Source organism: Euprymna scolopes, chromosome 5 (genome assembly GCF_053919585.1).
Source record: "Euprymna scolopes isolate OS-2025 chromosome 5, ASM5391958v1, whole genome shotgun sequence".
NCBI lineage: Eukaryota > Metazoa > Mollusca > Cephalopoda > Sepiida > Sepiolidae > Euprymna > Euprymna scolopes.
In genome coordinates, this window is record NC_136486.1 from 9,724,950 (window position 1) to 9,749,554 (window position 24,605).

At 38.7% G+C, this 24,605-nt stretch overlaps 1 pseudogene; it reads right to left on the reverse strand.

Annotated features, from left to right (window-relative positions):
* Nucleotides 1–1,000: 1,000 nt before the first annotated feature.
* On the reverse strand, nt 1,001–1,127 carry LOC145277167 (U2 spliceosomal RNA; annotated as a pseudogene).
* Between the last annotated feature and the right edge of the window lie 23,478 nt (nt 1,128–24,605).

The following is a 24,605-nucleotide window of genomic DNA, read 5'->3' on the forward strand; positions in this document are numbered from 1 at the left end:
ATCATAGCTAGTATAAAACTACAGCGAAAGCATAAAACAAGCCATTTTACAATCGGTTCTCGTGACAATCATTATAATCCAAGAATTGAAAATATTATGAAGTTTATATCCAAAATCATAAAAAGGATCCGGAACGTGCGTTTCAAATCCATTATATTAACGAGCAAGGATACAAGTTAATACGCAGCTAGAATTTTAATTAAAATATGTTTAATGTATTTTGGGGTTTACAACTTCTTTTCGCTTGTCCGATCGCGGCCAGCGAGCAAGAACACGTCTAAACAGGAACAAACCAGAAAACCAATTTCTAATTTACATGGGTTGTCCCACACGCCAACCGTCCAACCAAAAAAACAAAATCACACAACTCATCGCGTACCCTGTTTTTATTGTTTTGTTATTGTTTTTATCTTTTTTGCTGTGAGCGCAAAAAAATAAATCTTCATTTAAACATAACAGACGCAAAAAATAAATAACAGAGAAATAAATCTTCATTTTATTTCGACAACAGCGAATACCGAGTGTGTTTTAATTAATTTTAGCAATGTTCACTTTCGAGCAAACTAAAATGGCGTCGACAAAAAAAATACAGCTTAACCTCATGGAGGAACGATAAAACACATATTTACACACAGACAAACGAGATTGGACTGTTCCTCATGAGGTATGAGTAATAATACAATATCAATTCACAATCTTAACTCATGCTATGGAAAACAAGGCCGATAGCCATTAGTCACGCGCTCTCGTGTAATGAATGAATGCGTGAATGTAGGATTGACATGAAATTCTTATAGATAAACTAAAATGACCAAAAAATGGGCTGAAATGACTTAAATAAATAAAAAGTAAATGACTTAGAATGACTTTAATGAACTTAAGGATGAATTGAATGACCTTAAGAATGACTTGAATGCTTAAAAAATAACTGGAATCCTTCAAAAACAACTTGAATGATCTGGAGAATGACTTGAATGGCTTTGAGACTTACTGGTTGTAAAGTGGGTGATCATTTTACATTAAATTAATACAGAAAAGTGATATCCCACTTTATATCACAATAAGTACAGCATGTACTAAGAACAGATACTACACTTTGATCTTGGCCAAAAGGCCAAGAAAAGGGTATTTATTTGCTCCCCCACCGAGCAAATTAGGCACAAGGCCGATTTTTAATGTGAGGAGTGAAGGGGAAATGGGGGCCAACTCCTCAGGGAGTAGGAGAGCTGGATAGTGACAATTGGTATGAAGGGTTGCCCCTATATTGACCAAGGTCTTATATGTGGGGCTGCCCCCACATATGGTCTGTGCTTGTAATATCTGCCGGAACAGATACTACACTTTGATCTTGTTTATATAGTTTATTTCCGTAATGAAAAGATTTTACAATTAAATAATGAGAAATTCAAAAAATAAAAGCAAAAAAATTAACATTTGTAAACAAACTTAGGCACAAGGCCATACAAGAAGTGGGATGGGGAGTGTTGCAGGGTCTTTGTTACTAAAGTGAAAATGGAGTCTTTGGCGACTTTACTCTTGACTGGCAATATTTACCACAATACCTCATTCACTCTGTGGACTCTAAACTAACTAATGAAACCCCCAGCGTTTTTGCAAAAAAGAATATACTTACAATTTCTGTGTGCGTGTGTGTGTGTGTGTGTGTGTGTGTGTGTGTGTGTGTGTGTGTGTGTTTGTAAAAAAAATTTTATTATTATTAAAATGTGTGTGTGTGTGCGTGTGAAAAAGCTCAATTCATTGGAAAATAAAAGGTCCTTGAATTTGGAAGAGAAACAGTTCGTGTTGGGGAGTGGGGAATCTAGAAAAATATACAAAAAATAAAATTGCCTAGTGCATTGTTAGTAAGGTCCCTCCCTGAGCTAATCTAGAGAGTTAGATCACCTACTGTTTTCCGGAGCACCGAAAACAAGCGGGAAGATCTCTAGTGGTATTGGGAAGAATTCTGATCGGGTGTAGGGAGGAAAAATAAAGAATTGTCAAAAACAAAAAAGGGGAAGATGGGGGGGTTAGGCGGCGACCTTCGAGTAGGGGGTGACCAGGGAGTGATAAAACAAAAAGATAGGGGGTAGTGGTAGGGTAGCATCGGAAGGTTCTCTAGTGCCAAAAACAAAAAATCGGGGGACAGGATTTCATTTGTACCACCAGTCAAGAGTCTCTTTACTTTTTATTTGTCTAAATCTCGAGATGGGCTTCGTAGGACCCAGTACCGCGTGTGCCATGCTTATGGTGGTAACACGAATTCAAACTTGGCGCCTCGTCGGATGCACAAGCTAGCGTCATGCACCCACCTCTTGTCAAAGGCCACTCGAGGCAACCTCTTCCAATCGCATCTGATCTTTACTTTAAGCAGATGTTTAAAGTAGACGATCAGATCTCAATCCGGAACAGATATCCCTTCGCGGACTCGCTTGAGGCGTGTAATCCATATGAACATCCTCGCTACCTCTAGTATCGCTAGAAAAACCATTCTTTTCTCCCTAGGCAGCGGCGGATCAATGTTCTCCACAAAATATGATTCGTCGAGTTCAAGCAAGCGCTTGGCATCGATGCGAGCCGTTACCTCGTTGACGTACCCTAGGAGGGTCTTGAGCCTGCTGCAGCGGAAAAAGGCATGACCGGCTGTTTCCCTCATCTCTTTGTTGCAGCACAGACAGTAAACCCGAGTTTCTTCATTGTACAGTTCTTCAAGGAGGGGCAGTGCGTTCCGGACAGGTCGCCAGGTAAGGGAAAATTCTGAGTTTGTAAGAAAGTCCCGTCCCGGCGCCCAACTCCACTGGGAGCGGACCTCCTCTAACGACATCCCCGTCCGTTTCACTAGCGGTTCCTTTGTGCTACGCCCCACTAGCTCCCAATAAAGCCTGTTCCTAGACTGATCGAGGACACTGGTCCCCGGCAACGCTCTAAGTGCGGACCGGCATTCGGCGTAGAATGTTTGCTCCCCCCTCGGTCTTCGCCGAGCTTCGACCGAGGGGTGTGTGTGAGGGTGTGAGATTGGAAAATGAGCTTCCAACTGCAGTGACCCATGGAACGTCTACGTACAACGAACGGCTCAGGAAGGCCAACCTCTTTGCGTGCTTGTGACACAGGAGATCGGGCAGTCCCAAGCCTCCCTCGCTCGGATTTTGAACACAGACCTCTCTGCAAGCATAATGCTTACCCTCGTTCCACAAGAGTGTGTCGAGGTGCTCCTGTAAGCTGGTTCGTCGTTTTACAGGGAGGGGAAGTACAGACAGACGGTAAAGGATGAGTGAAAAGACGTATGTAGCACATGCATCCGCCCGACCCTTCAAGGACAATTTCCTTCGAACCCAAGTCTTGACAGAGGATTCGACCTTGGTCTCTACTTCCGACCAGTTTTTCTTCAGCTGGAGACCCGGTCCGAACCACACACCGAAGATCCAGACCGGGCCGTCGGTCCAACTGAAAATGCCTGGAAGCGAATTTACTTAGTCCAGGCACCCAACCGCAGAACCCACCGACTTACTGCGATTGAAGACGGCCCCCATGTCTTTTCGTATCAAGCGAGCGCCTCGATGACCGCTTGAATGTCCGTGGGGCAAGACACGAACACGGTGACGTCATCGCCGAATGCGGAAACCCTGGCTCGTGTGCCTCCAGGGAGAGCTATCCCGTGCAGGACCGGTGTAGTCGCCTCGTCCCTTAACTTGCGAAGGAGGGGTTCCGATGCCAGAACGTACAAGAGAGGCGACAGCGGACAACCCTGTCGCACCGACCAGGAGACGGCAAAAGACTCCGACAGCTTACTGTTGCTCTGCACCGCTACCGTCGGCCTGTCAAACATCTACTTGCGGAAGTCTGGACTAAATCCGGCGGCCTCCAGCACAGATCCCAGGAACCAATAGTCCACCCTATCGAAAGCCTTGGACTGATCCAAACTGATCAGCGCGGCCTCTGCGTCGTCCTCTATCCCGTCTATGATCGTGCATATCAGATGAAGATTGTCCTGAATCGATCTCCCCTTCACAGCATAGCTCTGGTCTGGTTCGATCAAGTCAGTGATGACAACCTGCAACAGATTCGCAAGAACCTTGGCCAAAATCTTTAACTCTGTGTTTAGCAGAGTCAAAGGCATAAAATCGTCTAAATCTTCCTCCCCACCATCCCGTTGACCTTTCCTCAGCAATGTGATCACTCCCTTGGTCAGGGAGCCCTTAACAAACGAATGGTTGAACATATCCTTCAGAATAGGGACCAACATGGGCGACAGCCTCAAGTAGAATTCGTAGGGTAGACTATAAAGCCCCGGGGACTTGTTGCAGCTGACCTGCTTCAACGCAGTAATGATCTCATGTTCCGTGACAAGACCATCACAGCTAGCCGCTCGAGCCGCTATGAGGCGGGGCGAGCCGGCCAAATAGCTGCCAAACTCTTCGACCCTGAGTCTAGGTAGTTGGGTGAAGCGCTCCGATAGATGCTTTCGAAACCCCTCGCAAATCTGCCGCGTCGACACGAGATCGTGCCCTTCCAGGTCGTTCACTTTTCGAATGTACCCGTCTGAGCCGCACCTTAGAGCAGCCTTATGCTCAACAGCGTCTACATTAACAGCCTCGTTCGAGACTTTCATTAGCCTAGGCCTAACTATCTGGCCCTCGTGCCGCTCACTAACCAAGCGGTTGAGGTCTTGTTTAGCTAATGCTATCTCTAGGGAGTCCCCCCTCCACCACCCGGGTCAGCCTATTCTCTATCTGCTTCTTGGCCTTAGCCTTATCTAGTGCGAGGCGTTGGCTGTACTGGACCGAGAAGTGTCTAATCCTAACCTTGAGACTAACCCACCACTTACTCCCGGTAACCGCCCCCACTAATGCCCGTTGGATTATCTCTGTGACCTTCAACCAGTAGTCCTCCAGCTCAAACAAGGTACTGTTGAACTTCCAGTATACGGCCAGTTTAGGCCTAGAGCTCAAGTTCAGATGGGCCATAACTAGTTTATGGTCCGAGTGTCCTAAAAGGTGGAACGTGGGGCAAGATAGGAAATCTACATCGCCTCTTCTAACTAACATCCGATCCAAGTAAGTACTTGGATGGGAAAGCGTATTAGGATGCCACGTCCACATCTCCCACCCTGGGGGATCCAGGCAAAATCTGTCGACCAGTTCGCACGAAGTCATCAGGTCAGACAGACTGCTGTCGCACCACACCGACCCGCTAGTCCCCCTGACCTTATCTATCCTGGGATCAAGGATGACATTCCAATCACCCATTAAGACTATCCTCTCCGGATTATTTATAAAGCCCTCCACCCGTCGAAAGAAGGAAGCTCTCTCCACAGCGGAATTAGGCGTATAAACTGCGACTATCCAAAACACACTGCTATTAATGGCAACATCGACGACAATCGCCCGCCCATCGTCTGTGTGAATAACATTCACCGACGCCGATAGGGTGCGATTTACTAGCAAGGAGATACCACGACTATAGGTATTGCCATATGCTGAGTAAACATCATAGTCGCTCACCAGCACCTGACAATCCCCGTCATAAATAAAATGGGTCTCCTGTATAGCGGCAATATCTACCTTGAGGGACACCAGATCTCTCAGCTTGCGCGCGGCCTTGCTTCAACATCTGTGGCCCCTCACATTATAAGTAGCCAAGTTTAAAGCCATGGTCACCTACCTTATTCAGTGTCACACACGGGCCTGAAATTCTCGGGGGTGAGGACGTAGTATGCCTATCCAAGGCTTCTAGTAAGTCCGGCGAGGGTAATCCGTCTTTGGCCACGCCTCCCACGTCCAGGGTGAAAGTGAGTTTAAGTGCCCTGTAAAAAGAGGGGTGTGCATAAACAGGGATTCTTCCCTCGCATTTGTAAATGATATTGTTCAGTGAGGGATGCTCCCTATCCACCAGCTGCTGGCCTGGGATAGCATCCTTTGCTGCATCTATCATAGCCCAGAGGACCTCAGTCCTAGCATCCTTGTTGACCCTAATGAAAGTGGTCAAGAAGGGGCCGTTCTTGAATTTTGTTTGGTCGGCGATGTTGTTGCCACCGACATATGCAAATTCCTCAATTTGTTGTACCGGACCTTCTGCTGTCCTTTGGGGTCAGGTAGTGGTTGCAGAGGGTCCAGTTCGCAAATCCTTTCCCCTGGTAGGAAAGGGAGTTTTTTCTTCCGCTCTGTGCGGACTGGTGGTGTAGGTTTTTCCTTGGTCGGGGGAGGAGAGGTTGTAGGTTTTTGGGGGTTTGTGTCTACCCTATCCGGGAATAGGTTGCATGAAACTGTTCTGGGGGAGCTTGGGCGGGAGGGGGCCTGTTCCACTGGCTGATTGGGAGTGGGGTGTGTGGGTAGTTCAGCCTTAGTTGTTTCGCTATTCTCTTTGTGGGTGGGGGTGTCTCCTTTAGTCTTCCTGCTCTTCCTCCTCTTGCTCGTCTTTTTGGTGACTGTTGCTGTGGCTGCTTCCTCTGCATCTGTGGTCGCCTCTAATCCGTCCGACACGATCTCTTCCTCGGAATCTTGTAGCTTTCTTTTTGTTTGAGGAAGAGGATGCCTGCGTGTTCATTGGTGTACTATCGGGTTGAGTTTTGATCTCTATTGGCTTGGCCAGGTTTTTGTTGGATCTGCCTTTCTTAGTGACCGTCACCCAACCTGCTTCTACTACTGAACCGGCGTTTACTGCGGCTGGGGCTGTGATTTGTGTTGGAACTTGGGCTTCTGCTGGAGTTTTGGCCGGTACTTTGGTGGGGGCTTTTCCGAGGGCTGGTTGTTTTTTGGGACAGTCCTTTGCCATGTGTCCCATGCGCTGACAGTGCCAGCAGTGCGGCCTTCTTCCCTGCACGATCAGTGTTATGGTCCAGTCTCCAAACTTGAACATGGCCGGAAGGGTGTCAAATTCGCCCTTGTCCAGGACCATTCGGACTTTGTAACCCCCGGTCATCACGTTGCGTCGACCGCGGGATGGGACGACCGCTTCCACGTCACCGTACTGGCTCATTATGGCACCGAGTTCTATTCCGGTCTTGTAGCACGGGACATTTAGGACTGAGACTGAGGCGATTCTTTTGTTCAAATATATCGGCTGAAGCCGAATATTTCTGGTTCTGAGGTCGGACCTAGCCAGTCTTTTTGCCTCTTCTTGACTGGGGAGCAGGATATCCCACATGGCGAAGCTTCTCCTGCATACGTAGCTGTATGTTCAGTCCGATGAGGAGTTCCACCATGGTGTCTTTGTCCACACCTGTTAAGCTCCTGGTCTTAAGGTTGGAGGTGACTAGTGAAAGAACTCTCTTCTCCAGCTCTTCGATTTGTCCCGGAAGGGGTTTGATGTTTATCCCATCCGTGACGGCCTTGTAAGTTGAGTTGAAGAGCTCCCTGTACTCTTCTGGTGTCATCTTTGATCTTGGCCAAAAGGCCAAGAAAAGTTAAGAACTGCATCTATTAACAATAGACCTTTGATCTTAACCAAAAAGGCCAAGCACAAAAGTGTTACAGACAGATCGACCGACGGACCGACGGACCGACAGAGTGACATAGAGTCGCTGGCACGCGACTAAAAATAGCAACTTGAGTTCAATTATATGTGTATAATAAGGTAGCTACTATGTAATTAATATGAAGAAAGAAAAGAAATCTTTGGAGAATAAAATATTCTTACACAAACAAAACTACAAGTTCGGCCTAACATTCACAGGCAATATGAACTGGAACAAACACATTGAGGATATTGCGAAGACTGCTGCAAAGAATATGGGTCTCCATTATCAGGCTAGAAGACTACTCACACCTGAGCGTATCTTGTACCTCTACAAGGCCACCATTTGCTCACGCATGGAGTATTGTTGCCACATCTAGGCTGGTGCATCTACCACTAGCCTCTCCTTATTGGACAGGGCCCAAAAAAGTGTGTTCAATCTAATAAGTCCCACTTCATCCAATAAACTCCAGTCCTATCCCATCGCCGCAGTGTTGCATCTCTGTGCCCTTTTTACAGATATTTTAGTGGAATGTGCTCTGATGAACTCGTTGCACTTGTGTTCCCTCGATGTACATATCCCAACAAACCCGCTTAGCAACAAAATCTCACCCCTTCACTGCTGAGGTTTCTAAATGCCAGAAAGCTTTCTTCTCTAATAGTTTCTTTCCTCGAACAACTAGACTTTGGAATTCCCGTCCAGCTACCTGCTTCCCTGACTGTACTGATATGCAGGAGTTTAAATGTAATGTAAACCAACATCTTGTTAATCTTTTCTAGGCATGGTCCCAAATAGTAGCCCCTTAAGTCCAAGTAGCGATATGCCCTGTTAGGGGTGAACGTGAGTTAAAAAAATTGATGTCAGTAATTATTGTCAATCCTCTCATAATATTTATCGCCATTCAACTGTTACTATATCCATGTGATTAAACTTATACTCGAGTGGCTTCCAGCCTTTAGTAAAAAAAATATTTGTAGTGGTGAGAGGTTGATGTGCCGTTAAACTAATCTGAAACTGAAACTGGAATTTCTGTAATTATGATAATGAAGACAACGGAGTATGTCATGATTCTAAAAATAATTCATCTTTCGCTTTTCTAGTAAAGAGAGGTAATTTCCCTTTTCTATTTCCCCAAATGAAACTAACAGAACCAGTAGCAACCTCACAATTGACAAAAAGAAGTGTGATCAATTTTCTTTTAAAGGATTCATAAAGTGACAAAATGAAATGTGTTTTTAACGCAGAATTTCTCTAAAACTAAATTAATATAGAACTGCATTACAAGTAAAACATTTAAACACATACAAAAACTCATCTCCTATCAAAATACACGTTTACGAGTTTTCATGTTTGTTGGGTTTTTTTTTCGTTGAACATCTATGCTACTAATTTTATTTCGGTAATAGCTGCCCTGATCTAGATATGCTTGGGATTAATCATAACAGACGTATTTATTTCAATGTCTTCGTGTTTGTTGTGTTTCTGTTGCGCGTCTATACTACACATTTTATTTCAGTACTAGCTTTCCTGACATGACTTTACTCGGGAATATTCAAACTATAAAACGTTCAATTGAATAAATGGCTTTCCGTTTGTTGTATTTACTTTGTACGTCTATTGTATTCATTTTATTTCAGTACTAGCCCGATCTACTCCGGATTATTCAAACTATAACACATTTCAATACGTGTCTTCTTGTTTATTTTCATTGATTTTGGTTTTGCATTTCAAGTCAAGCTCATGCATCCCAGTCATTTGATCATATATATATATATAAATAGCAACTTTATAATATATAAAAATCGATAAAACATTAACTCTATAATAATATATACGAAATCTCGAAATCTGCAAGAATTAAAATATAATATTTAAGCGTACTTTACGACCAGGCGGCACTGGGCATCCCTACTAGCTTAGATAATACTTTTGCAGTTTTAACAAAAGAGCTACAATAATATCAGATTGTCATGTTTCACGTCTACGCTACTTAATTTATTTCAAGATGTGAAGAAAAGTATTTTTAATACAAATTAGTGGGACTTGTGGAAATTCCACATTCATATCTAATATATTGTTTTTGGCATTCTGTAGATGTTCAGCGTAAATAGGGACGCTCTGATATTATTGTAGTTCTTTTGTTAAAACTGCAAAAGTATTTATATAAGTTAGCAGGGATGCCCGGCATAGCCCATTCTTAAAGTATGTGAAATTTTAAGTCTTGCAGATTTCGTATACATTATTATAGAGCTAATGTTCTATCGATTTTTATATATTATAAAGTTGCGATTTAAAAAAAATTAAAAAGTATATCCATATGACTTGAGTGCATCAGCTTGAATAGAAACCGAAACCAAAACTTATGAAAAAAATATATGTGTATATAACTTGAGTTCCTTAAGCTATAATGGAAACCGAAACCAAAACTTATGATATATATATATATATATATATATATATATATATATATATATATATATATATTGTGTGTGTGTGTGTGCACTATATGGAGGAGATGGTGGGGAACTGTCTTGATGCCTATCTTAGTCATGACAACGTCTTTCTTTCTCATCTCTGAGCAGCTTTGGGCCAAACTTCACGCAACTCTTCCGCATCTTCAGTTTCCGGCGAGAAATTGTGTGTACAATTCATACACTGACATCAAACTGTGCATTATTGTCTCGGCAGACACATGACAGTCCATGAAGTTCTTTATTTGGCAAATCAATTCTGGTGTGCTGAGTTCTTTACTCTTCTCACACCTCTCATCATCCATCACATACTCTCTGTCCTCCTTGAATCTCTCATGCCACTCAAAACCTGATGCTTGATTCATGCAAGATGGTTTAAAGACAGTCTGAAGCATTTCATACACTTTTGTTGCATTTTTCCAAGTTTAAAACATAATTTTATTGCATATCGTTCTTCTAAAGTGTCACTTCCAGATTGCATTTTTGAAATTCATCAGCAATCAGGCTTTAGTAGGGTGTGTTTTAATTCCTGTTGTAACTGTTTATTTGAACCTGAAATCATAAAAATTTATCAGTCATCTCATAAGATGTATAGCAATAAGATACTGAATCTTTTAAGAGTCTACGACAATCTTAAATGCCTGTACAAAAAGTCTGGTACTGCTTGAAAGTACTATATATTTTGAATTATTTTGATTATTTGGACATCCTGAGTGTCTGTTTCGATATTTCGATCGACCTCCTTCAGGTGTATCTTAGTGAACACGGAAATGACTCTGTCACTCGGAAATCTGTACGGAATGTCGAATGGAAAAGGGTAGCATGTTCTCGTTCTGTCAGCCTAATCTGACTATTTTGTTTTTCAAATGGCTTATTTCCTGAATTACTCGAATTTAAATGAATAGAATTCAAAAAAATTTATCAATAGTAAAAAGAAAATATAAGAACAAACAATAATCTGTAAGTAACGAAAATACGTGAAATACACGCGCAAGTTCGTATTATTTGGATTCATAGAACTACTGCTCTCATCTTGAGTGTCATTTTCACAGCGGTTCAGTTAATGTAACCTCCGACCTTCTTCAAGTGTATCTGGTCAAACTCGAGAATGTTTGTCGAACTCGGAATTTGGACGAAATTTCAAACGAAACCATTTATTTACTCCACTGGGATAACATGCTCTTATTCGTCAGCCATGACGAGATAGATGTCCTAAGTAATTCATAATTGTATTTTTCGCAAGAATCCGTGGCGCAGTGGTTAGAGTACATTTGAAAAATCAATTGTAAAAGCGATATTCTCTTCTGAAGGTTTAATTATCAGTGTGTGGGACCGAAAAATTCACAACACCTTCTCAAAGAGAGAAGGTTAAACCTGGAAGGGTGGCCTGCTAGAACTGCACATGCCGTAAACAATAGGGATAGTGCCATTTCAGAAATGGCTTAGACTCTGCTGATTTTGTTGCCAAGGGAACAAGTCTTGAACCGAAATATAAACAGAATAGATATGGCGTTGGTTAAAGAGCTGCTGAAACATCTAACAACTGTTCCACCGCTGCAATGTTGCATCCCTGAAATTGTTTTACGGGTACTTTAATGGAATGTGCTCCAATGAACTTGCTTCACTCGTATTCCTCGGCCTAAATATCCACGATCAACTCATCGATGAGTAAAATCCCACCCCTTCTTTGTAAAAGTTTCCAGATACAAAGAGGTTTTCTAAGATGCTTTGTTCCTTAAACTGCTAGATTTTGGAATTCCTTCCATACTCTCTGTTTCTCTAACTGTGCCAAAATTAAATGTAATATGAATAAAAATCTTGCTGCACAAATCCTCACTTAAGGTTCTCCTGTGTTTTTTTTTTTTTTGCTTTTTTGTTTTTTGTTTTTTGGCCTCTAATTTACAGTAGTCTCGTAGTCTAAGTGGCAATTGTTTGCCTTGTTTGGGTCGAATGAAAATAATAAAAATAGGGTGATAGCTTCCTTTATTCTTTACAGACTATGATACCCACTGTAAGGGTGCTTGCGAGTGGAATTTTTTTTTTGCTGAGTCGGTGTTGTTAAAGACCAGTGGCAAGTGGAGGTTCGGGACGGCTGGAAATAATGCTGAGATAAATGGAGAGCACATGTAGCGCCTAGAATTTCCAAACGGTCACCCATCTGGTACTAACCAGGCTCAATGTTGCCTAACTAGGGTGTCACTATTTTTAGTTTTTGATATGACTCGACTGAAGATTGAACCCTAGTCTCCCAGTTTAGTCAAAAAGGCCTAAGGATTATAGCAGATGGGTAGTATATATAACTGGAGGGGACTTGGTTCATACTTTTCTAATAAGCACTAGTGAGTAATTGAAAAACAATATGTCAAATATAACTTAATTCGGTATCGGCGATTTCATCGTCTAACTGGTATCCATTTAGCCACTCACACACTCAGTAAAGACTGGCTGATTTCGTTGATTATTATAAGCAAAATCAATACAATTCTTGCAATTAAACGTCTATGCAGCATGTCAATACGTCTTAAAGAAATGTGTTCGATTTAACCATGTTAAATATTTATATGGAAATTAATTTTCACTTGGCTTCCATATGTCTGTGGTATCTTCGATCTCTTTGTGTTGTCAAGGGAGTCTCTGCGAGGAAACAGGAAAAGTGGTCGTTGTGTGATTCTATTTTTAGTTTCTGTATTCAAATTCTATCGTATTTATTATCTATAGTCTGGCCATATTACGAGGGGAAAGTTTTGGCTCTTGCAGAAGTTTATCGATTTGGACCAGGTTGATTTTCACACATCCAAATGCATTTTGTCCGATGACGCAATGTGAGAAACTTAATCACGTGTGCTGTTGGTTCTATTCAAACTTTTACATATTTTAATTAAACCAAAATTTAAATTTCCGTTATGTAAATTTTAACGATTAAAAAATCATAGATTTAATCCCATAAAAAGATACAATTATAAAATTATATATATATAGCGGCATTCACACTGAGGAAGATCGAAGGATCGGTCGAAAATATGTGCTTTTGAAGGAAACATTCTTGGGTTTTTTTCAAAAGACTTTTTGTATTCCTACACGTCAACACACAGGAAATAAATACAGAAAAGATATAAACATTTATATATTTTCGTATTGATTTTTTATTCATACATATTAATATATATATATACCTATATATATACATATATATACATATACACACATATACATATATATATACATATACATATACATATATACATATATATATAACTTTCTCTTTGTGTGTATATATATATATAACTTTCTCTTTGTATATATAGATATATATATATATAACTTTCTCTTTGTGTGTGTATATATATATATATACATATATACAAAGAGAAAGTTATATATGTGTATGTGTGACTATTTCATTTAACCACATAAATTAATATAAGAAGATATAATTTTATGCGTAAATTTTCAGTATTTGCTTCAACAGTGCTCAATACATATGTAGAGGTAGGTAATAAGCTTTTTAACCTTTAAAAATATATTTTTAAAAAAACTTATTTAATTTTTATATTTTTTTTATCATTCGTTAGAAAACTATTTAGTCGGTGAGTCATTTAACCGCCTGCAATCCAATCGTTCAATCAACTTGCTTTTTTGCATTTACAATAGTCCTAATGTTATTTCAGGGATCATCAGTTGTCTACCATGAAACTGTTTCGGCGATTTAATATCCCCAACCATACCTTTCCTGAGTCGGCGGAATATATATATATATATATATATATATATATATATATATATATATATATATATATATATATATATATATATATATATATATATTATTTGCAGAATGTGAGAGATTATATAATTATTTCCAGGGTCAAATTCTATTACTAATTGTTCACTAGGTTAGCGTATTGGATGGCATCGTTCTGGCGAGTATAAAAATTCCTACTTGTGAGACATCGGCTTGGGTTATAGCTTGATTGGATGACCACATCTCTTGTTCGAAATTAAGTAGGTTCGGTCCATAGTCAGATTTCGCCGCGGTTTTGCTTGATCTGTGTTAGACGTTTTTGTGTGTGGCGCGTCGAGTTAGGTGGCAGAGTGCTCGCCTCGCATGAAAGAGGCTCGGGTTTTGAATCCCGAGTTTGGATATGTCTAACTGATGAGGGCGAAACTCGAGTCTTGGACGTCTGGTTTGTGAGCTCTCATAGCTCTTGTGCGCTGTAATGTTTGGATGTGGGAGTATATATATATATATATATATATATATATATATATATATATATATATATATATATATATATTTAAAGTGATGGTTGTGTAGTTCCAACGAGAGAAAAAATGTATATTTAAAAGAGAGTAGCCATCAACAATTGTGGGTTTTTTTTAAAGGTTTTCATCATATTTTTATTTTAAAATATTTTTATAACGCGTTTCGAGCTTAGGGTGTGCTCTCTTCAGATATTTTCGTAAAAAGTTTTTCTTTAAAATGGGAGTTTGTGGATATGCCTCCGCTGATATTAAATATGTTTTTCATAGTGGTGCGATGCGTGTGTTCAGTGTTTAGACGTTCTGTCTCCAACTGTAAGTGTTTCACTGTGACCGGTCAAAGTTAGTTTCAAAGAGTGTTTTTTAGTCCATATGGTGAAGGTTTTTATGGCTTCATTAGGGTTCTTTTTTAAAGACTTTCTTTCCCCATGTATAGCATACACTCACACACAATCCCATACGCATACATATATATTCATGTACATGTACACATGCACACGCACACAGACACACACATACACACACGTACATACATAGAAATATATGTAGGAGCATACATATATACACATATACATACCCACCCACACACTCACACACGTACTCGCATACATCCACCGCTAACAATTATTTTTATTTTTTTATTTTTTATTTTATATATATATATATATATATATATACACTTTTTTCCCCCCTACCAAAAGACGCATGTATATATGCGCTTAATCATTCAGACATATGTACACGCACCCACACACACACACAAGTAAGATGGAGAATAATAGGTAGAAGATATATATACACACACATACACGCACATACACACATATATGTACACACATATATGTATGTGCACATACACTCACAAACATCCACATACTATGCAGGCATATACACATACACACACACATGCACACACACAGACATATGCAGGGGCTCACACATACGCGTATATCCATATTCACACGAACACATTTACCCACTCATACATGTGCATACATATGTGTATATACATACATACACACACATACATACGGATGTGTATACACTCATCCACCCATATATATATATATATATGGGCACATGCACTCACAATCCCACACACACATACATATTCATACATCCCACCTTATGTATATATTGGTTGAAGTTTCCTTTCCAATCCATGCACATATGCATACATGGATTCGGTCACCCAAACATAAGTGCACGTATACATACAAACAAGATGTAGCATAGATAACAGATGATATATAATTATACACACACGCATACACAATCATATGTGTACACCCACGCACATACACATATACACACGCACACTCGCGCGCACACACACATACATACGTTTAATTTCTAGTTGTTTGTTTAGTTAAGAGAAATGGTACTGTACTGGGTATGGGCGCGCGCACCCGCGAAAGTGTGCGTGTGCCTTATTGTGCTTTTTTGTTGTTTCGTGTGTGAGGGTGCACACCTACCCAAGCATGCATGCGTGTAAGTGTATTTTGTGTACATCTCCACAAAAATACCCACTTATATACAATCCTAAGCAATACAAACCTAACTATTACCACCCAATTCAGCGAACACAATCAAAAGTCCATTCCCACAGACACTACATCGCTAACACAAACAACGAAAAAATACCTTTACTAAACAACCCCTACCAAAACACCCCCACAATGCAACACAACTACCTGAGACATCACATAATTCAAAACACTACCTACAACTCTCACCCCTCATATCCCACACAAAGAAACAAACCCCTAAGGTACCTCCCCCATCAACGGGAACAATCAGAATATCCCATGCAACACCAATCCCAACAAACAGACCTCCCCTACAACAAACCCCGACAACACAACCCTATACAACAATGCATGTATCCTCAACAGCAACACCAATTCCAACTGAAACACAACTATCCAACACAAAAAACATATAACGACAACCCATTCAACCATTTATCACTGAACCCTCACAATATTGTACACGACACTCATTTTACAAGGAGACATCACACCACCCTAAAACACACCACTCCTCGAAACAAGGAAACAAACAACTCCCAGCATTTTTAGGAAGCCCTCAGGGAACAACAATTCCAGGTTAGAAAAAATTAGACCCAAAATCATCAATTTATCCACATACTCCTTATCAAAGAACGAAATGGAAATACTGAAGCTGGGCCTCAAATTCTGCCCCACCCCTAAAAGCAATATAGCAGAACTAAAAAAGGACCTTAAAGAATTCGAACGGAAATTTAGACTAATAGAAACACTAGATAACAAAGGGGACAAAGATGATTCTTTAGTAAAAAACAAATCAACATATTTCCCTAATAAACAGAACAACACAAAAGAACTAAACAGCTACTTCGAAAATCTCTGGAACCTTAACCTCCAAAAAAAACACAAAACCACAAGCAATCTCACACATAAGCAAAAACAAGCACTCGAAAAGATCCGTAATAATAATGACATAATAATAAAAGAAGCAGACAAAGGCAGTGCCGTAGTAATCATGGACAGAACGTATTATGAAACAAAAATTACAGAATTACTGGATGACAAACACTACTATAAACCCATTAGTACCAACATAGATAACACCACCATCTCAAAAATCACAAAACTTTGTACAACACACAACAAAATATTAAAAAAGAAAGAAAAGGACTTCCTCACAAATTTCATTACAAAGACCAACAACTTCTACGGACTGCCTAAAATACACAAATCTGGCACAATAAAACTTGCCATCGATACACAAAACTCAGAATATATTAGCGCTCCAAACCCTAGCGACCTTACATTTAGACCCATTGTAGCAGGACCAGCCTGTCCGACAAGCAGACTTAGCAACTTAATAGACATCTTATTACAACCTTTCACAGATCAAGTTAAGAGCTACATAAGGGACGACATCCATTTTCTCACTACCTTACCACATACAGTAGAAAACGGGACACTATTAGTTACATTTGACGTTAGTAGTTTATATAGTAATATACCCCATGAATTAGGAAAAGAAGCAATACTATTTTGGATCAACAGACACGCACAAACACTACATCCCAGATTCACAAAGCAATTCATTATCGATAGTATAGACATAATTCTAAATAATAATTCCTTCGAATTCAACAATACCAACTACATCCAAACACTAGGTACAGCAATGGGAACGAAAATGGCACCGACTTACGCAACCCTTACATTAACCTACCTAGAAGAAACCCTATATAAAAAAATAGAACAAAAATTTGGCCACAGCACTAAAATACTGTTTGTAGAATCATGGAAAAGGTACTTAGATGACTGCTTCATCCTATGGAAACCCACATGGGGGGGGCATCACAGACTTACACACCATACTCCAGAACCTACACCCAAAAATTAAATTCACCATAGAACAAAGCTCTACAGAATTACCTTTCCTAGACATACTGATAAAGATTAAAGACAATAACATTATCACAGACATTTACCGCAAACCTACAGACACCCAACAATACCTACACTTTAAAAGTCACCACCCTAAAAGCTGCATAAAATCAATTCCCTACACCCTAGCACGTAGAATCTGCACCATAATCACGGACAATAACCTTCGAAAAATCCGACTCAAGGAACTACGAATAAATTTAAGAAAAAGAAAATACCCATCACAACTTATAGACAAAGGGATCCAACTTGCGACAAATATACCAGTAGAAGATTTGAGAACCCCTAAAGAACGAAACAAAGAACAAATCCTAACATACGTCTCCACACACAACACAAACAACCCTGAACTTTTCACAGAGATAACGAAAAACCTCGTCCTACTTAACCAAAACAGCAAACTAAACAATTTCCTTAAAACAACAAAAATAATAAAAAGCAAACGCCAACCCAAAAACCTAAAACGCATTCTTACCTCATCCAAACTCAATCAAGACGCAACAAAAGGAGTCACAAAATGCAACAAACAACGATGTGGAGTCTGCAACATAATATTAGAGGAAAACACATACACATTTGCGAACCCCATACAAACATTCAAAATTAAAAAAAATCTAGATTGCACCTCAAAAAACGTAATCTATGTAATAAAATGTCCAGCATGCGATAAATCCTACATAGGCGCTACAAAAAACCTTAGTAATAGAGTAGCCCTACACCGATCCAACATCAAAATCGCGGAAAATAGACACCTACATGTATCACAACATATACACGCATGCAGTGGAGGCAGATTCGAGATAATGCCCATCTTCCAAACTGACAACTACTTCTACTTGCTAACTCAAGAAAAAAATTTCATAACAAAGTTTAACCCCGCCTTAAACGTCTCTCCATAATTATACACATAAATAGGCAAAACACAAAATACACTTACACGCATGCATGCTTGGGTAGGTGTGCACCCTCACACTCGAAACAACAAAAAAGACCAATAAGGCACACGCACACTTTCGCGGGTGCGCGCGCCCATACCCAGTACAGTACCATTTCTCTTAACTAAACAAACAACTAGAAATTAAACGTATGTATGTGTGTGTGCGCGCGAATGTGCGTGTGTATATGTGTATGTGCGTGGGTGTACACATATGATTGTGTATGCGTGTGTGTATAATTATATATCATCTGTTATCTATGCTACATCTTGTTTGTATGTATACGTGCACTTATGTTTGGGTGACCGAATCCATGTATGCATATGTGCATGAATTGGAAAGGAAACTTCAACCAATATATACATAAGGTGGGATGTATGAATATGTATGTGTGTGTGGGATTGTGAGTGCATGTGCCCATATATATATATATATATGGGTGGATGAGTGTATACACATCCGTATGTATGTGTGTGTATGTATGTATATATACATATGTATGCACATGTATGAGTGGGTAAATGTGTTCGTGTGAATATGGATATACGCGTATGTGTGAGCCCCTGCATATGTCTCTGTGTGTGCATGTGTGTGTGTATTTGTATATGCCTGCATAGTATGTGGATGTTTGTGAGTGTATGTGCACATACATATATGTGTGTACATATATGTGTGTATGTGCGTGTATGTGTGTGTATATATATCTTCTACCTATTATTCTCCATCTTACTTGTGTGTGTGTGTGGGTGCGTGTACATATGTCTGAATGATTAAGCGCATATTTACATGCGTCTTTTGGTAGGGGAAAAAAAGCGTATATATATATATATATATATATATATATATATATATATATATATATATATAAAATAAAAAATAAAAAAATAAAAATAATTGTTAGCGGTGGATGTATGCGAGTACGTGTGTGAGTGTGTGGATGGGTATGTATATGTGTATATATGTATGCTCCTACATATATTTCTATGTATGTACGTGTGTGTATGTGTGTGTCTGTGTGCGTGTGCATGTGTACATGTACATGAATATATATGTATGCGTATGGGATTGTGTGTGAGTGTATGCTATACATGGGGAAAGAAAGTCTTTAAAAAAGAACCCTAATGAAGCCATAAAAACCTTCACCATATGGACTAAAAAACACTCTTTGAAACTAACTTTGACCGGCCACAGTGAAACACTTACAGTTGGAGACAGAACGTCTAAACACTGAACACACGCATCGCACCACTATGAAAAACATATTTAATATCAGCGGAGGCATATCCACAAACTCCCATTTTAAAGAAAAACTTTTTACGAAAATATCTGAAGAGAGCACACCCTAAGCTCGAAACGCGTTATAAAAATATTTTTAAATAAAAATATGATGAAAACCTTTAAAAAAAACCCACAATTGTTGATGGCTACACTCTTTTAAATAAATATATATATATACACACACACACATCTATATATATATATATATATATATATATATATATATATATATATATAGAGAGAGAGAGAGAGAGAGAGAGAGAGATAGATAGATAGATAGATAGATAGATAGATAGATAAAGTATATCAGGGCAGATAAAATTAATTCTTCGAATTCTAGTTTTGCACCATTTTTATGTCAACTTACAAAGAGTAAACTCAAGATACAATAATAATACTTAATCTTACGTCTAGAATCCTGAAGGTTAGTACTTTCTGAAAATTATACGGACTCTTTATCGGTGCATCCATTTATATGTCAAAAACCGGGAATTATTGAGTTATGTGCTAAATTAAATTAAATAGAGTCCACATTATCCACCTTTATGTCGAGTAGCTGTGTTCTCAAATTGAAATTGGTCGGTTAATTAGTTTATAAATAAATCCTATCCATAGAATTTTTTAAGCATACTTAAATTTACATGTGTAACACATCCTCAATATTTCCGGTTCTAAATCATAGATGGCGCCACAAATAAAAGAATTCATATAACATGTGTCAACATTTCAGCCTAATGGATGATTAGTTTTAAAATTTCAGTTATTTGTATTGGATAGCATTATTTGTGCATTTGTGGCAAGAAATAGCGAAAAAAATGGCTACAAATAAAGAAGAAAAATAACTTTTCCACTAAGGCAATGCATTGTGCCACAAGTCGATGACCACTGCACGAATCCTATTTTCCAGATCTGACCCCCGACAACTACTTGTATGCAAACCTCAAAAGAATACTCCAATGAAGAAGTCATGCCGGAAACTGAGGTGTATTTTGAGGCCGAAGGCATTGAACTGTGTTTGAATCAGTGTATTACCCTAGAAGGAGGCTATGTTGGTGAGGTTGTTATTTTATTAGTTAGGCTCGGAACTTATTAAATGAAAAAAAAACTGTTACAAAAAGAAACATCTGATTTCTCACCTATTTTCCGCGAGTAAGAATTAACAAAGAAACACGAGCTGTGTCTCCATGAACAAGATGAACACACTCTTTAAAAAGCTCTTTTATTTACTTACTAAGTAGGCCTGATAATTTTGAAGAATGGATTGGGCTTTAAACCTAGCCGTAACTGAAATGTATAATAATGAATAACGGAGTAACTTTTACGCACAAGATTTCAGTTGCCATTTGAATTTTTCTTATTTGTAACAAACGTAGCGATGTGATTGACTAATTAACGTAGATGATTATCCAATGAAAGATTGCTGCGTATTTCGAGAAGAAATATATAGACAGATATAGTATGCATTCGGTGAAATCCATTGGAATCTCATCTTGTAATTTGTAAAGATCAGAGATCGATGATTGCTATAATTGATTGGGTGGTCAGAAAGAAATATTGATTTTACAGAACTAAATCTATCGATCACAAACTTCTAGAAATAGATTGGTTTCAATTTATTATAATGAAATGTCTGCATTGAAAATAGACACAAATTTATTCGAAATCATATTTTATGCTGAGAATCATATTTCAACAATTTAATCAACGAACCATCTCCGTGTAACTTGAAACTTGCTAGGATTATTCATGTTGTCAGCAAGCAATATCATAAATTCTCAAACCAAATTAGTGGCTCGATTATATATTGCCACTTGGAACGTAAGTAGTTACTATTTGGGATCGTGTCTGGCATGGGACTGCGGAGAGTTGAGCAGTGAGATGTCTGTTCACATTGTATTTAAACTTCTGCGGGTTACTACATTCAGAAAAGTAGTAAACCTGGAAGGTATTCAAAAGGGAATTCAAAAGTTTAACAGTTTGAGAGAAGTAAAAAGGAGAAATTTTTCGGGCATCTAGGGACCTGAACAGCCATGGGGTGAGATTTTGTTGCTTGTTGTGTTAGTCGGGAGTATGTGCACTAAGGGGGCACAAGTGCTATGAGTTCATCAGAGCACATTTTATTAAGATACTAGTGAAATAGTCACGAGGATGTAACATTGCGGCGATAGGACAGGGGTTGGATCCTGGCCGATAGTGCGGGACCTATTAGAGTTGATACTCTTTTTTGGACCCTAAGAGGAGGAGACTAGTAGTAGATGCACCACCCAGATATTGCAACAATACTCCATGCATGGAGGAATGGTGGCTTTGTAGAGATTTGGGGTGCTTTTCTTTCTTATATTTTTTACGAAAACAGTTTTTTTAAATTTTATCTTTACTTTTGGTGTCGCCCAAAAAAAAAAGAATAATATTCGGCTCCTAAAGGAATTGTGAAAATTAATAATCATCAATATTCGTTGATATGAATTAAAAAGAAAAGCCGACATTTTGCATTGGATAATCTTGATAAAATAGTGTTGATGAAGATACTGTTATTTGCGAGGGTTTTGTTGGCGTAAAATCCAATGTTATTTTTTTCATCTTCCTTTCCAGGGGGTTAGACACAAGGTAAAATGCGGGTTTGATTGATGGAGCGAACTGGATTCAAACCTGGCATGAAAACAGGTTTTATTTTGTGTTGATAATAACATAGTTATCGACACGTCCATGTGAGAATACGAGAAGGAGAATGTGTCGCGAGATATTCAAATTGCTGTGGATTTAATACTGGCTCAGGTTCATGAACCATTGTTAATCGCGCTGTGATATTGGGTAGCTAAAGCGTCTATAAATAAAAAACAGACGTAGTATAGAATTTTACACAATATGAGGACCATTAATTATTTTTTTTTACAAGGTGGTCACCACTTATCAAGGCCTGGAAGCCACTCATGGATAAGGGTTATTGTAAGTACAGTACGTTAGTGTGGATATTTTAGAGTGTCTACTTAAAGGGGCGGTCATCAGGAATTTGTTTACGTTGGACTTGAACACATCCAAGTTGTAGTCAGGAGGGAAGAAGGCAGACGGAACAGAGTTCCACAGGCGTGCAGTTCTAAGAAAGAAGCTTTGTTCATGGAATCTACGTTTTGATTTAGGCATAGATAAAGAGTGGGGAAAATTTTTGACAGTGGATTCAGCTAGACGGGTGTTTTTTGTAAAAGATTGGCGAGGGGGGATCAGAGATTGGAGCTCAGACGAGCACCTGCCATATATATATATATGTGTGTGTGTGTGTGTATACATATATATATATATATATATATATATATATATATATATATATAGTAATAAATAGTGCAATATAATATATAGATAGATAGTAATAATATGTTTTAATGAATAGTGATATATATATGTATATATATCCATATACATGCTCTGATGAACTCGTTGCACTTGTGCCCCCTCGATATATATATATATATATATATATATATATATATATATATATATTCCCGATAAACCCACTTAACAAAATCACACCTCTTCACTGTTGTGGCCCCTGAATGCTAGAAAATTTTATACTTTAGTAGTTTATTCTCTCGAACAGCTACACTTTGGAATTCCTTTTCTGCTACCTGCTTCCATGACTGTACTCATATGCAGAAGTTTAAATGTAAACATCTTGTTAATCTTTCCTAGACATCGTCCCAATTAGCAGCCACTTACGTCTAAAAAACTATTTAAAAAACACTGAATGATTGCACATATATTTTTTTCTTCTTCCTGAAGATGTGGTATACCTCGAAAAGTTAGGTAACTTAACACTACGATAGCATTACGGTTGGTAAATAAATATTTCATAACTTAAAACTATTGATCAATATTGTCATTATTCTCTTTATCTTGTCCCGTACTCAACGATATTTTTTTATGAATGCAATGTTTTTTCATGTCATAGATTTCAAATATAACACCTTACACACTATGCACAATGCTTCAGCAAACTACATCATTCTCATATATATACATTTATATATAAAAAAGAACACAAATATGCATTACTCATATATATATATATATATATATATATATATATATATATATATATATATATATATATATATATATAAATCTCACCTGTTTGTTTAACTGTATGTACGTATGTATGTATGTATGTATGTATGTATGTATGTCAGCCTAAAACTTTCGACAGAGGCGACGCATTTTACAAGATTGGTATCGTTTTGACGCTCGACCCTTCGATGGCAAACATCGAAAAATTGGCTAAAAACATTAATTCCTTCACCCTCAACTGGGCACTTTTCTACAAAGAGGGTGTCGCTTTTTTTTTTCGCCAACATTTTCGAAAGTCATCCCCTCTTTTTGATTGACTATTCTTAATTTAAACCTTCGCCACTTCTGATTGGCGATGGACGCAACGGCAAAGACGTCATGCTTTTTTTTCACATTCTTTTCCTCCTTCGCAGTACAGGTTCGAGCCTGCCCACCTACTACTACTTTTTTTTTTTTTTTTTTGCTTAACACACACTTCCAAACACCCGGGCAACGCCGGGTACCCAGACTAGTTTATATATAAAAGAAAACAATTTAAAACTGTAAATTATAATTTACAAGAATTTGTGGTTCGACAGGATACGCAAAAAGAAATATTAATATTTCCTTAATCCGCGAAGTTTCAAAGAATGCGTTCTTTTCATCAGAGAAAAGATATTAGCAAATAATTATTATAGCGGTGACACTAATTTTCTTCATTCCGTTC